Consider the following 13,220-nt stretch of genomic DNA (forward strand, 5'->3'; position numbering starts at 1 on the left):
ATAAACTGTGGCACAAGCTGAAACACATGTTCCATTATAACTGAATTTCCGTGCAACTTTCAGTTTTATTCCGAATAATTTAAATAATTACTCCCAGTTAGTATTCTAGTTTAAAATAACTTGTTTTCTCTGGCTTAAAGTTTATATCCAGTCCAATTTGTGTTTCGTATAAGAGTGGAATTGAGTGGTTTAAACATCGGGAATAATCTGTGCTCGGTATTGGAGGTTTTACAGTAGTCTATTTATAAAATAGCTTTGTTAAATGTCGTTTTGACGATTACAATGGAATGTTCATATGCTGAAGATAGGCTGAAGATTAAGTATTGCTGTATTTTTATTATAATTTTGTAGCTTTCAAATCATGAGTTAATAATATTCTAAAAACGGTAAATTACGGCATCTCCGTAGGGGGAGCGTCTTAAGGGGGCGACTAATCCTAAAGTGTCGATTTAATATTTTTATAAAAATGAATTATCATTTTTATACTTGAAAATAAGTCCCGAATTCTTTTATTTCATAAAATTAGATACTACATTATATTTCCGAGAATTCGATCTGAGCAAAAACACGATATCTTAAATTTTTCTCTATAGAAAAAATCACAAAGATACAACTAATTTTCACGAATTTTTCATTTATTGCCATAACCACGCCATAACCGTGCATTGAACTAAGTTAATAACACATTGTATAAAATTCTATCATTGAGAGATCGACCTAGCGGATTTTTAAAATGTTGTATATTTATTGAGTTATTGAGAAAAAACTAATTTGGCGATGAATCCGCGTCGTTCTTTTTACCTATATATGAAACGCATATGAAAGACGGGTGTGAGTGTGAAGAGATAAGGACGATGTTTGATTTTTGGGGTTAGTCGCCCTCTTAAGTTAAAACTGGTGATTCTTTAGTTACGCCTCTTAATTATTATGACGGGACCAAGGACCATAATAATTGGAGCGATTATGCTTGGGTCACCTAAGCTGTATGCTCTCCATCCCCTAAGTGTCAAATCACTCAAACCCGTCATGACTGAGGAGTCCTAAATCTGTATTTATTGTACTGTCAGAACACTCAAACCCTGGACATTACCCACACCTGGTCATCAGAGGTGGACGATATAAATTAATTTTGGGATTAATGGAGGATTGTGGGGTGACTAAAATGCTGCGTTTGAATTTCGCAATAATAATAGAATATCTTTATTTCATTCGTTACATTTGGTAGTTTGGAATTTGGATGTGATTAATAGAAAAAATAGTTCTTTATTAATCACACCTTACATATTTTTAACTCGTTATTCTCTTACTTACTTGTAAGTTGTAACTTGAATAACTATAGATCATAGAGTCTGATCTTATAGTTTCATATAAAATGTTGCCTGTAACCCGAATTTCGTATATCGTAGGAAACTGTTAATTTTTTTTACAAAATAACCCTTGTAAAGGACATATAATATTATTGTCCTTTCTATGGACTTAAAGATCTCCATTTACATCTAAATCGATTCAGTAATAAACCGAAGGCCGGCAACGCACCTGCAGCTCTTCTAATGCTGCGAGTGTCCATGGGCTACGGAAGTTGCTTTCCATCAGGTGACCCGTTTGCTCGTTTGCCCCCTTATTTCTTTAAAAAAGAAAGGAAGGGAATTGAAATCATATTACTTTTCTTTTTCACGGTATAACAGTAAGTACCTTTATAGGTAGATACTAGATTGACTCACTTTCAGATTTAAAAGTCTATTTTCGTACATAAGTACATATTAGAGGTATATTATTAGGATGATAACGTTATCATTAAAATAATTATACACATACAAGATAACAAGCGCTATCTTAGCGCCCCACAGTTTAACCCTAACGCTTCACCGGTCAGTGACCGCGCTTAAACCTACGTGTCTCGTGGTTTATTTTGACGTATTTGTTTTTTTTTACGAAAACCGCAGAAAAAAATGTAAAAAATCACTTTCTAAGTAAAAAGCAGATTGCATCGGCCGGGAATCGAACCCGGGCCGCCCGCGTGGCAGGCGAGCATTCTACCACTGAACCACCGATGCTATGTCTAGTTGTTAGAAATTTCTAGCCTGTTTCTGTTGAACACTCAGAAAATAATAAAGCATAGGAGGGATCGTACTGTACCTAATGAACTAAAAAATAAACATTAAAATTAAAAAAATAAATCAAAAATGTTCAAAGTAGATTATTATTAAAAGTGACCAATATCCTTTTTTGTATAAATAAAACCAAAATCATAACAGCAAAATCAATTAATATCTGAAACTTTCCTTTCCCTCAAGATTAAAGCCATCCATAATCGTGAATCATAGGGACTAGGGCCATAGATTACCCCATAAGGGCCTGACTCATGGAAGGGCACGAGCAAACATCAGTGAATCATTCTTGTACTGACTGCTCACGAAAAAAAACAGCCTTTTCCTTATTATACACAGTAGGTAAAAATACAATTTCATAATATTAGTATATTTTAGTAAAATACAACACAATATTTTTTGTGTGTGTTAGTTAATTGATATTGAAACGCTATAATTTTTAACCGACTTACAAAAAAGGAGGAGAATATAGAACATATTTTAAAATTCTTTGTGTAAGCCGAACACTACATAATACATTAAAAGCGATGCTTTACACTGGTTTTCTGTAAAACAGCTATATTGACACAGTCGAGCGGACTGTTTCGGCTATACGGCTCTATATGTATATTACTTATTCATAATTTTTTAGTGTCGTGTATAATAATATCTTACATACTTAATATAAAAATCTCGTGTCACAATGTTAGTTACCGTACTCCTCCGAAACGGCTTTACTGATTTTTACCAAATTTTATATGCATATTCAGTAGAATCGGCTACTGGCTACTTTTTACATTTGTTGAATAAATAATAGTAAATTATTACAAGTCGAGACTGACAGCGACCATTGTTTGTGCGACGGTATAGCGATGAACGTTGCCATGGTGCCATATTTATTTAGTCACTTTAATAAAATAATATGAGCGAAATCTGATGGGCAAAATACTTTATATTATGGCAAACAACGTCTGCCGGGACAGCTAGTAATTGTATAATATCTAATATATAAAAAATCTCGCATCACAGTGTGTGTGCGCTATATCCAAAAACAGCTCAACCGATTTTAATGAAATTTTATATGTACATTCGTCAGGCTTGAAAATAGGTTTTTATCTACTTTTAATATTGATTCTTATATATATATATATATATATATATATATATATATATATATATATATATATATATATATATATATATATATATATATATATATATATATATATATATATATATATATATATATATATATATATATATGTGAGCTTTGTGTCACTTTAAAACCTTCCCTGGACTTTTACGAATATTTTAAGACTAAAATCAGCCCAATCCGTTCAGCTGTTTTCGAGTTTTAGCGCGACTAACACATTTGAAAATCCATTTTTATATATAAGACGCTGTCCCGGTGAACGTCGTGTCACTTTAAAACCTTCCCTGGACTTCTACGAATACTTTAAGACTAAAATTAGCCCAATCTGTTCAGCCGTTTTCGAGTTTTAACGCGACTAACATATTTAAAAATCCATTTTTATATATAAGACTAGCTGTCCCGGTGAACTTCGTGTCACTTTAAAACCTTCCCTGGATTTCTACGAATATTTTAAGACCAAAAATCAGCCCAATCCGTTCAGCCGTTTTCAAGTTTTAGCGCGACTAACACATTTGAAAATCCATTTTTATATATAAGAAGATAAGATATGGTAAAACAACATTTGCAGGGTCAGCTAGTAATAATATAATGTTCAATACAAGTATACCTTGAAATCTTGGATGTTTTCCCGTGTGTATCCGGTAGCTTGCTGTCAAAACTTTGTGTTGTCTCGCTATCTGTATTCAAATAAGAAACGCTCACCTGAAAACTTCGGCCAAGATAGAAATATTGTGGGTGTAGTTTTGTGTGTTCTGCAATAAGTTGTTGCTATCAGTACCACATAGCAAGGTTTGATGCAAAAGTACACGCGTACTAATGTTAAACTATGCCAAACTCTTTTAGAGCAGTTATTGCAAGCAAAATATTATTTGATAAGTACGATGGCTGCATGTTTACGTTATGAGCTGCATACACTGTATAAATAGATAAAAATCATAAAACTCAATACTAAGTGCCTGTTTCACCGCTTCCTGATAAGGCTATCCACCACTTAATTTGACAGATGGAGTATGAAAAATCTGTCAAATAACCCTATAGGGCACCTTATCAGGAAGCGGTGAAACAGGCCATAAATCCTTTATAAAATTGCGCTAAAAATCTACTTTATAAAGTTGAAAATACCAAAACTTCTACCCCAAAAGGTCCCAATCACAAAAATTCGGAACGCGCCTTAATCGAAATCACGATTCAGTATTCATTTGAAAATGAATCTTTTTCACCAGAAGTGTCAGTTTTTCAACCGAATGAACGAATTAATTATTAAATGGAAAACGAATTAATGTTACCCCTTGTTTGCCGGGCTCGTATTAACAATACAAAATACGATTAAAACTGGGTTCCGTGGGGTGTGCATGTGTTTACCTTGCGTATTTGCGTTGTATTAAAAATTCCGCGTTTTACACGGCGAACTGAAATTCATTAAGTCTAAAATCAACCGCTGTTCAGCACTTTTTGTATTTGTTCAGTACGATTGGTACTATACGTATTAAATGTGTTAACAAACCAAATTTTACCGTGAACTTATGACAATAATGGCGTAAAATATAGGCCGATTACTGCGTAGCAAGTGCTACGCTGTCTCTACGAAAAGTTTAAGGCGCCCATATAATATATGAGGGCTAAATGTTACTATATGTATTATACGGCATGTCACTAATATTAAGTACACAGTTTAACTTACAATCGACTTGAAAAAACATAATTTTGCAATTACTAGATCCTTTTAGAGGCTTTTTCACTAGCGTTTCACAAGAAATTATACAAGGTGTAACGAACTTAGTCATAAAACTCTAGAGTTTGTTTGTGTCCCATATATTATAGACACTGTAAAAGTAGCAGCGCTGAAAGAGCAATTTTTTTTCGCGATTTGTATTGTATTGTCATGAATTTTCCCATACAAAAAAAGTAACTCTTTCAGCGCTAATACTTTCGCTCTGAAAGCTGATACCCATACACACCCTAAAGTAATATCACTTAGTTTTGTTACACCTCATATATCCACTTAATTACAATAAGGCATAAGTACCACCTCAGATGCTCTCAGATAATGGCTGCTATCAACAAAAAGTTAGTGTCCCAGTAAAGTATGATATAGTGGGCCAGTCCCGCTGGCGCCATCGACCCGCCACCGCAGCCCCCGCGACGCCGGCTATTGACACACATCTCAATCACAATATTATGGGATCGAAAGTGGGATGTGTTTTTTAGTACGACCGTAGTTTGGCCGGGAAGTCTCAGAAACTGGTCATAGGAGTAGCTGTACTACTGGTAGCTACCAAGTAGCTACGAAATGTAATTGTAGGTAAAATAAATGGCATCCTTGGTGGTTGGTAGTCAGATATGGACGAAAAGCCCAGAATGCGCCTCTAATACAGTACCTTTGGGTGGTTTTATTATGGCGCATCCACACATGCCGCCGGCTTGTCGCCGGCTTTCAGACAGCAGACTGCCTTGCCACCGAAGCCGGCGGCATGTGTGGTTAGCCGGTGGCAGGGTCGCCGACCGTGCCGCCGGTATAAGCCGGCGGCATAAGTGGATGCGCCATTATGTATCAATTAAAATGTGGTTAACACACCAGGGTGGTGAGCCAGAATCTTTTCGTTTTCGCTTCGTTATAGAATCGCCAATGAAAATGTAAGGAATTGACAAAAGTGTTCGTTAATATGACGTTGACGTTCGACTCGTCTTATGTCAATTCCATACATTTTGATCGGCGATTCTATAACGAAGCTAAAACGAAAAAAAATCGGCTAAATGGCCAGATAATCTCATCATGTGAATGTATTAGGAAGAAAAGTGTTTACTTCTACCCAATGTGTAACCTAATATGCAAGAATAATTATATCTCTACCTGTCAAAGACAAAAAAAAACTCTATCACCCTTTTTTTGTGTCTAATTTCAAAATGAATCATTAAAACCCGGAACACCATTTTGTTTCCAATAAGATGCTCATTAAAAACTCTTTTAACTTCTTATGAAATTGCGTGGGAGAGCCATGCTTTGGCACGAACGCGCCGGCTCAACCGAAGAAATACCACGTTCTCACAGAAAGCTGGCGTGAAACAGCGCTTGCGCTGTGTTTCACCGAGTGACTGAGTTTACCGGAGGCCCAATCCCCTACCCTATTAGGAAGGGAAAGGAATAGGGGAGGGTAGGGAAGGGTCCCAACCCCCCCCTATTCCTTTCCCTTCCCTCCCCTTCCCTACCCTATTCCCTTATAAAAGGCCAGCAACGCACCTGCAGCTCCTCTGATGCCGCGAGTGTCCACGGGCGACGGAAGTTGCTTTCCATCAAGTGACCCATTTGCTCGTTTGCCCCCTTATTTCATAAAAAAAATCTAACGCCAACATATTGTAATGGTCTGACAATTCAGCACCTAATGATTTCCTACCCTATGTTTTGTATTTTTGAAACAATGATAATTATGTCACATTTTCCAGAACTTTTGAGATTTTTGACCCACTTCTGACCTATTAAGACCTGCTGACCCAGATGTGATCAAAACAGCTCATGTTTGAAATGGCAGACCAAAACAAAAGGTGAAGTGCATCAGCTAACCTTTTGTTACAGGGACGAGAGTAAATGCCATCATAGTTTTAGAAAAGACTATAAGAACTACTGACGTTTGTGCCTACGACTTGATCGCATCTGATTTTTGTGTCTTCGTCTAGTTTTAATCTTTGATATAGCCTGTCTAGCCTTATTTAAGTAAGATTCGTAATACTAGAGATCGCCCAATGGTCGAAATTCGACCTTAGTTCTAACGACATTAGGACTACCTACTACCTATATTTTGTAAAAAATATTGACTTTATCATATTTTTTTTAACTCTTGTTTCTGGAACTCAGCTGATCTCAGACTGGCCATGTAAGCATTGTCTAATAGTATCTCAGATTCAATAAAAATACTTTAATCCATTTTCAATTTGTCACCTTGTTGTCAACAGACTTCAACCATAAATAAAAGAGTATAATTCGTATGTATAGGCTTGTCACTCAAAAATCTGTCATTTTTCCTAGTGTGTGTGTTGTAGTGTGTGTAATTTTTTATTTGTTAAAAAAATGTATGATAAAAGCATAATTTCAAAATAATATTAGCTCGATGCACTCCTTTACCATATAAACTATAACTGTGCAAAATTTCATTCACCTACGTTTCCCCATTTTTCGTCAAAAGGGTTACAAAGTTTTTGGCTCACGTATTAATGTATTATCCTAAGATCCGACCGTAAAATCCTGCATGAATCGTTTTTTCGATCAAATATATTTTAAAATAATCTTTAGAACGTGTAGAATGGATTAATGTTGGGTTGCCTTGTTAAAAGTAGCCTCAAGTACCTCTAATTGAGCAAAATAAAAGCCCGTAATACAAACTTGCGTGTATTCAATAGAAAAGTAAGAACTAAGAAGGAATGACATTGAGGAATGACAGAACACGTCTACGCATAAAAATAAAAACGCCTGTTAAATAAAAATAGCAATCTTGCGGGTTCTGAACGTCCTCAAATTCTGCCAGGCGAAATAATTGTAGGTCTGAACATTTGTCATATACAAAAGTGATGACAACCCCAGTTTGCGGCTATTGTGCAACTGGCAACCATGGATATTCATGTACAAAATGCGTAAAACTTTAATTGTGTATCAAAATTATTAAAAAAATCGATGCTTCAATTTTGATGCAGAACTATGTCTGTTTACGGGCTGGCAACCCTACGTTGCGGCTGATTTAGAGCTGGCAACCATTTATACCTTATTTTGTCATGTCATTTGCTTTCAAATGATGTAAAATTTATGAAAAAAAAGATACATGCATGCATTTATCTCATGAACATTAAACTTAATTAAAGGTACTTGCGGCTACTTTTGACAAGGCAACCGAACATTAATCCATTCTATACGTTCTAAAGATTATTTTAAAATATATTTGATCGAAAAAAACGATTCATGCAGGATTTTACGGTCCGATCCAATACTAAATTACAGATTATTATCGTGTAATATTATCATGTAAAACTGTACTTTCTTAGCAAAGGAGTCGTGTTCGGTTGGCCAATGTTCATGCATCATCCTAAATCATAAAATTCTTGTATCGATAAGGAAGGTAATATTTTCCATGTCACAGCATAAGGATCTTTATATCGGAGGCCCCGGTTTTAATGTCAACACGACAGCCTCGCAATAGGTACAATCGTATCTCTTCCACACCATTACGCGTCGCGTCTGTTATTCTCTTATTCTTTGCCATTGTTTCCTTGACACCGAGTTTTAATGGACTAGTCCATTCTTCTGAAACGTGTATTAATTTTCCTAATATATTAAGCACAAGATGAAGCCCACGACTTCGATAAACGTATCGCGTGGAAACCGTACATTTTCCGCAACAAAAACTAATCTATGTCCTTTTAATTTTTTATGAAGTACGGATATTTTCATGGTACAACGTGGAGGTTGATATGTTTTTTTCTTTCCTTAAAAAATATTTTGTACTTTATTAAAAAATTTATATCTTGCAATAACTTATAGATCATAATATTATGATAATATTATTATAGTCTTATGCTAAGTACTCACATACGGTTTTGCTCGAAGTACTCACACATAGTTTTACTCCGAATCGAAGGAAATGACATATTTGACATAATATTTAATTCCATCGAGCCGGCTCGAATCGAGCCTTCGAGCTGTCAGTTTTACGGTCCACACGGTGGTTATTGCTCGATTTGGAGTAAAACTATCGAGCAAAACCGTATGTGAGTACTTAGCACAGTTAGATAGTTAGACTCTAACTCGTATGTTATTCCTTTATCATAGATATTTCTTAACCAAGGCTAATTTTCCAGACATGCTAAAACGTTTTAAATTAAACTAAAATTCACATTAGCATAGACCGAGAAAACGTGGGTGGACAAATTGGTGGCCCGCCTCGCATGCATATTCCGATGCATATGCTAATGCCCCGGAAGACGGCACTTGCACGCGCCCAGATAAACCGCTTTGTTGACCGAGCATGTGCGGCGGCCTTAAAGATGGACGAACTAGGAAATGGAATAAAGCGAATTCAAGTAGCTTTGATTTGTACAGAAACGTAAATAATTTATTGCTTTGCTGATCTGATAGAGGTTTTTTTTAAGTTATTACAGAAATTGGCAGGTCAAAATATGATTTGTTTCCACAGAAAATTAAAATCAAAAAACAGCAAGTCTAAGCTTGATGCCTTCGAAATTATTGTAGTTATAGAAGTTGTAGTGGTTCAAAGGCTGGTAACGCACTTGCAACTCTTCTGACGTTGCGAGTGTCCATGGGCGACGGTAGTTTCTTGCCATCAGATGACCCTTTAGCTCGCTTGCGCCCTAATTTTCTTAAACCTTTTCTTATGAATACAAAAAATATGTTTGTATTCACCTACAAGACATATACACCATAACTATCATTCTGTCTACTCTGCCATAACAGCCTGAGATAACTGCAGTAGTGCGGATTCCTATAACTCTACTCGGATTTTTATCGGCTTTACTTACCTCTTATATTTTAAAGTACCATCCAAATCTCTACCTACTCTACCACTGAAGCCTTCTTTCTGAAGAATAACCAGGTTTTGCTTGTAGAGGTAATTTTAAGTATTTTAATGCCTGGCGTCATAACGGCGCCAGGCCATGATTTTAATGCACCCCTTGTCGCTAGCCGTTGTCTCACCCCAGTCACCCCGGTTTACAATAACCCATAAATCCAAATTTCCTTATCGTCCTGCTGATTTTCTATATTATTTGCAGTTACCGCATTTTTATCTGCCGTCAGTTGATATATTGAATGTCTTTGTGGAAAGTGAAAGATTACTTGGTTTTGCTTACGCAGTGTGCGCTGGTCACATTGTACTTGTAAGTTTTACTCTATTTTGTTGTAACGTTTTTTCGTTGTTTCATTGAAACAACGAAAAAACGTTACAACTTTTTTTGAACAAACGTTTATTGAACTAGAACTTTTATACATTGGATCAGTTAATGGCATATACATAAACGAAATTTGTATGATCGACTTGAAAAACACGAAATATTATGTTCTAAATTTTAGAGTTAGACGATAAAGCATGTTATTTCGATCGTATCTTTAATTTCTTAACCTTTATCAACATTTTTACATAATTTAAACAATAAAATTATCTTTACCAACTTTTAAAACTTTAAACCGCCGCATCTTTTACAATATTCACAATAATTATAACTCCGATTAACTTTTTGGCATACTCCGCACAATAAAAGTTTATTTCTTACCGACCACAGACCCGATAACACGTGATGTACAACACGTGGTGTGTCGTCATGAGGGATGGCGTGTGCATTTCCGCTGATAATGGCTTTACCGTGCATTTTATAGCCATTGTTCTGGCTTATGCCATTTGCTGACAGGATTTTAGCTGAAAAAATGCCCGTTTTGATTTACGAGGCTCTCGTTAACGGCAGCGCGTATTTGCTGGGGTATGTAACGTAGATTTTAAGTAGAATGTAGATTACAGATCGCTATTATGTTTGGCGCATTAGTCGAGGCAGTTCTGCAGTATAATTGTAAGAAAATTGTAATTTAGAATTAACTCGCTTAATAAGGTGATAATTGTGGAATATATTACGTTGTATAATTATTAGCATTTTATGGCTGAAAAACGTATGATTTATGAATGAACATTTCTTTACGCACGTTCTGAAATATAGGTAGAATTTAAACGTACGTGTGGCACTCGAGGACTGCCGCGGTAAAGCTATTGCACAGCATTTTATATCAATTTATGCAATTATAATAATCCGCATACGTCTAGTTGCACACACACAAATACCGTGCCGAAGTCTGGCAACGCTGGGCCGGCCGGAATTTAATTTGTTAGGTTTTTTCGTTATGGATTTCTTGATTCGGTCATCGCGGTCAAAGCCCGCGATAAAAGATATGCAATAGCTTAAAAATGAAATGGGATACATTTATTCATAGCTAAAATAATTATTTTCTCTTTATAACTCTTAAACTGTTGCATTTCATTTACATGCCAAATTATAAACTGGACCCTTCTCATACATCTGACGTGGCCAAACAATGTTCTGTTTGATGTGGGATACGGTGGGAACTGGGAACTGACAAGATGCAAGTCATCCACATAACACATATTACGTGTTATATGGTTAAACATATTGATATACCACCAAACATAGTTTTCAATATAATATCGTCACTTTGAAATGGACAATAAGGAAATTGGTTTTATTGTGCCATCGGAGCAATTGATTCATACTTCATAGGCAGATGGCGGACCTACGTAATTTGGTCGGCTTATGTCTATTCAATGTAAGCTGTAATCGGCTGGATGGGTTTGACTTGAGTCAACTCAAAAAAATCAAACATCATCCTTCTCTCTTCACATTCATGCCGGTCTTTCATATACCAGGTGAAAAAGGACGACGTGGAATCATCGCCAATTTGGTTTTTTCTTAATAACTCGATAAATATACAACATTAAAAAAATCTGCCAGGTCAGTGTCTCAATGATAGAACTTTACACAATGTAACTAAGTTAATAAACTTAGTTTAATGCACGGTTATGGCAATATAATATGAAAAATTCGTGAAAATTGGATGCATACAAGAATGGCATCTAATTTTCACGAATTTTTCTATACTTCTATAAAGATATAGAAGTATAGATTGCGTTGGGCATTCGTTTCAAGCTACGAAAAAAAGGATAGAGCGATAAATATTTTTTCTTTTTGCAACACCACGAGTTGTAAATATAGTTTTATGTTATACTTCCTGTAGCACAACTGAAAACATTCGTGCAGGAGTTGTTGCGTGATACACGTATGGACATACAGACAAAAACCATCAAATCACCATAAAAACCGCCGAAATCGACTTAGGTGCCTTCAAAACTATATCTATCGAAAATGCTGCTACGCTAGGCATAAAATATTATGTTTATTTAGGAATCCTAGGATCGCGACTTTGTTATGCAGTAGATATTATTAGTTAATCTTGCAGGAACTATATACAATTGTGTAAAGAGGTCACATACAGACAGACAGATAGACAATTTACAATTTATGTTATTAGTACAGATATTTTTATAAAAAAACTAGCTGTCCCGGTGAACTTTGTGTCACTTTAAAACCTTCCCTGGACTTCAAGGATTATTTTAAGAGTAAAATTAGCAGAATCGGTCCAGCCGTTATTGAGTTATAGCGTTACTAACACAATTAGAAATCCATTTTTATATATATAGACTAGCTGTCCCGGTGAACTTTGTGTCACTTTAAAACCTTCTCTGGATTTATACGAATATTTTAAGACTAAAATCAGCCCAATCCGTTCAGCCGTTTTCGAGTTTTAGCGCGACTAACACATATGAAAATCCATTTTTATATATAAGAATCTTATATATATAAATAGATTGATATGCTATGGCGTCTTCTACAACTTGTGTTAAGCTGATAATGATGATGAACAAATGAAACATAAAGGATCGGAATCAATACAAAATATTGAGTTACGTACAGTATTGCAGTGCAAGCGAATTTGGCGTTTAATTAAACGGTAATTAGAGAGATAATTGAACAACACACAGCGCCGGAGTTTTCGATATGCCCGCCGCTGTACTCGTGTCCGAATTGTTAACGAAAACATCGAAGGACATTTTCTGGATGTGGTATTGGTAGCAAGAAAATATATTTTATTTAACTAGATTTTCACGGGACTCTACTTTTTTAAAATATATTAAAATTTAAAATTATGTGAAAGAGGTTGGTTTTAGAAACCTTTTATTTGTTTACTTTATTATCTTGCATAATTATTATGTTGGCCACATCAGGGATTCTTGCTTTTAGTTTATTCGATTAAGCTAAACTGGCAATGTAATGGTTTCTGTAAAAATCGAATTTACTAAATAGCGAATACTAGATGAGAGCGCTCTTATCTCTATACACATATAGAGATAAGAACGCTCTCT

General features: G+C 35.5%; 1 protein-coding gene and 1 non-coding gene across 4 annotated transcripts in view; one reads left to right on the forward strand and one right to left on the reverse strand.

Annotated features, from left to right (window-relative positions):
- Window positions 1–13,220, forward strand: part of LOC121732073 — a 325,970-nt gene that overhangs the window by 126,736 nt on the left and 186,014 nt on the right. The window lies entirely within an intron of this gene.
- Trnag-gcc lies at window positions 1,984–2,054 on the reverse strand. Its single transcript has one exon. It is a non-coding gene; the product is annotated as a tRNA-Gly (tRNA).

The sequence above is a fragment of the Aricia agestis genome, chromosome 11 (assembly GCF_905147365.1).
Source record: "Aricia agestis chromosome 11, ilAriAges1.1, whole genome shotgun sequence".
Taxonomy (NCBI): Eukaryota; Metazoa; Arthropoda; class Insecta; order Lepidoptera; family Lycaenidae; genus Aricia; species Aricia agestis.